We start from the raw sequence: 3821 nt of genomic DNA, 5'->3' as shown, positions 1-3821 counted from the left end.
TTTTTCCCAAGCATATAATAATTAGATTTTTGTTCTCCCATAAATTTCAATCTTTTACGTAATTTTGTTTGACTTACATTTGTCATATTGATTTCATAATGAGATGGGAGCTACAATCTAACGAGTATAATGATAAGAGTTGTGCTGTAGAACGGCACAAGAAATAGAGTTTTTTATTTTTCTATAATAAAAAATTTCATTAATAAAAGAAAGGGAAAAGAACAAAAGCTCGAAGGGACTTACAACCTAACTTCAATATTTGATGATGTAAATTCAATGTTCACATTAATATTTTTTTCAAAATTAATTTTAGTAGCTCATGACATTCTATTTGTGAAGTTAAGAACATAATAGTTTATTAGATGTTTTAATGGAATTAGTAAAAATAAATAATATTTTATTATATGTTTTATTGGAATTAGTTAATATAAATATATTAAAAATTGAAATTTAATTTACTGGTATTAATAATTTTAAATTTTAATTAGCAGTGAGAGATACAATAAATTTAATTTGATAAATAAAAATAAGTTTTAATGATCACAAACAATATTGTAGGAAGAGATCAATAATTTAATTATTTTTACATAGTTTTTAGTACAATTATTATAGTAGATAGAAATAAAAAACATGTAGTGATAGTCCTCAAAATATATAGTGACAGTTCGGTAGCATAACAAGACACCTCAAATATTTGACTTTTAGTGACAAACTTTATATATCATTAGAAGTCAATTGTCTTATAGTGTAAGTTGTAACTTGTAAGGTCATTCACAATGGTGGGTGTTTTACCTATTTAGCACCAAGCTAATTAGTCCCCTCATTGTAGAGGAGAAATTTTAAGTGCCTATTGAGATTAGTGGTAATGGAAGCACCTTCTCTCTCTTCTCTTTTTATAAGTATTAAACAATAAATTAAATTAAAATAAATGAATATTATTGATATGTAATGATATAAAATTTTACATAGAATTATTAATGAGATTCATTTAATAATTTTCGTTAAATTGATGAGTTTGAGAAATTGAGTGTATTAAAAATTGTTGATAAAAATTATAAACATAAGTTCTATTGTGATGTGTTAAGTGCGTAGAATGGTTGTGTATATATGCGGCTAGGAGAAACCACAACGAAGATATTTGTAACACGGGCCAATGTCTTGTTTGTACAGAAGTCTTAGTTAGATTCACACGGGAGACAGAAAAAGGGAGGAAAACATCGTGCACTTTCTCGTGCATTTCCTTTTCACTTATTGCTTTACATGTCTTTCTTGAGGCTGCATTTAATTTGGACTACTCAAAAGAAAAGAAGGTAAATTCTAATGTGGACAACTATCCTCTGCGCCATTAATTAAAATTTTAATGATTATACTCATTATTTCTTAAAAATAGATTTTAATTAGTATATTTATTTTTATAAACCACAACCAAACCAACATTGTACTCCATAGTAAAAAAACAACAACGGGATCAAACAAAGATCTATCTCATTAGAAGATAGTAATTAGAAGATAGTACTTCGCACTAAATTAAATAGAAGAACAATTTTGGAAAGTTTCTATAAAAAATCAATTTTATAAGATACGATTAAAAACTTCATGATTATGTTGATTTCTTGCAATAAGGACAATGGTTAGAAACACTAATGATTCTTTATAAAAGGACGTGCATCCCTCAAAAGAAAATACTAAGAAACATATAAGCTATAAGGACATCTGAACTTTTGCTCATTATCATTATGTTTCACTTTAATGTTGAGAGAATTTATGAAGTAACAAATTTGTAAAAACTCTCTACTAGAGCTAATTTAGAAAAGCCCAACACCTTTTTTGTTTATAACCTAGCCCAGTAGTGTCTGCCTTTCTCAACAGCTTGACTGTAGTAAGCTAGAAGGTGAACAAGATTGAATACATTCAGTGTGACTACTAGGTCTTTGAGTGTAAGTCTAATTCTGTGATGAACTAGTCGATTAAATCCTTTAGGTGGAAGGGACTGGACGTAGCTATCGTGTTGGTGGTGAACCAAGATGTAGCTACCTGCACTACTTTCTTTACTTTAGTACAATGACATGAAAAGTTTTTAATCAGAAAACACAATTCAAACTCCCCGTTTCTTGTATTTTTCGTTCTACGATTGGCATCAGAGCTCGGTTTGAAAGCCAAACACTTAACCGTGTTTGAGTAAAGATCTCTTTGTTTTATGGCTAACTATGGTGATCAAGTTACAAGTGAAAACGTTAATGTCCCTCCCCTGTTTGATAGAGATAGATTTGTGTACTGGAAACATTAACATCTCTCAAGATCTAGAACTTTGGGACATAGTCGAAGATGGCTATCAGGCTCCAAAAGATGTTGCTGGTGTTGAAATATCAAAAAATAAATTTGACACTGACCAAAAGAAATAATATAAAATGCATCATAAAGCCATAACCTTCATGATGAATGTTATCACCTTCAAGGAGATTGGAAAAATGCAAGAACAAAGAAATAGCTAAGAGTATCTTTGATTCTCTGGTTCTTAACTACGAAGATAACAAGTCGGTACAAGAAGCCAAAGCTAATCTACTCATTATAAAGTATGAACTATTTCAAATAGAAGAATATGAAGACATTGAATTTTTTTCTAGGTTCCAAACTCTAGTTTCTAGTTTGAGGGTTCTCCAAAAGAGCTACATTACTGTCGACCACATAAAAAAGATCCTAAAAAATATTCCTAATAAATGGAGAACAAAGGTAACGGCTATTCAAGAGGCCAAATATCTAAATAAACTGTCTCTGGAAAAGTTGATGAGTTCACTCAAATCCCATGAGATTGAACTAGTTGAAGATTAACCCTAAAAGAAGTCAAAGTCCTTTGCTCTAAAATCCCAATGAAAGAAGCCAAATTCTAAGTATCTACAAGAAACTGAAGGCTTAGAGGAAAGCGAACGGGAAATCATAGTGAAGTCTCAGATGGTTAAGAGTTGTCTTTTATCTCAAGAAAAATCCAGTGTATGTGGAACAACACATAGTAATCCTTTCCCAAAAGAGATTTCAGACAGTCCCAAAATAGTAAAGAAGAAAGTGAAAAGCTAGACAAAAAGAATCTCATCTGCTTGAGAAAGGAAAATCCTAGAGGAAAGCTTCAAGACTAAGAAGAAAGGTCTTGTGGCTACTTGGGATGACTTTGATGAAATATCTGATGAAGATGAGGAGCATGCATACATGGCTCTAATGGTACATACTCATCCTCACTCTGATTTTGACTCTAACTTTGAATCTAGTGATGAAGAATTTAAGGTATTCTTTGAAATATCTCGTAGTGAACTCATAGATATGTTATATGAGTTTCTCAACAAGAATCATAAGGTTTCTTTAAAATATCATTCTCTCAGAAAAGCTCATGACATCTTAACCAATAAATGTAGTTCCTTTGAAAAAGATTTTGAAAACCTAAAAAGGGAAACTCTAACTTTGAAAGTAAATGTTTCAAAAACTTCAAAGGATAAAGTTTGCAATTCTGTTAAGTATCAAATCGCCTTTCAAGAATTTCTTAAAAATGACTTAAACAAAGTAAACAAGCTTGTATGATCTATGGTGCCAGTAAAAACAATAAATGTGCATAGGCTTTGAAGAAACGATAAAAAATCCTAGATTTACTCAGCCTGATATTGTTTGCGCATACTGATATAAGAAAGGTCACAACATAACAACTTATCTTATGCTGAAAACATGGAAATACAAGATACCTTTCAAAACTAACAAATCAGAATCTAACCAAATTTAGGTACCTAAAAATAAAATAATTTATCTTGCAGACATCATTAATAAAAAAGTTGAAACAC

The sequence above is a fragment of the Cicer arietinum genome, chromosome 3, assembly GCF_000331145.2.
Source record: "Cicer arietinum cultivar CDC Frontier isolate Library 1 chromosome 3, Cicar.CDCFrontier_v2.0, whole genome shotgun sequence".
NCBI lineage: Eukaryota > Viridiplantae > Streptophyta > Magnoliopsida > Fabales > Fabaceae > Cicer > Cicer arietinum.
Note: the sequence above shows the minus strand (reverse complement) of the source record.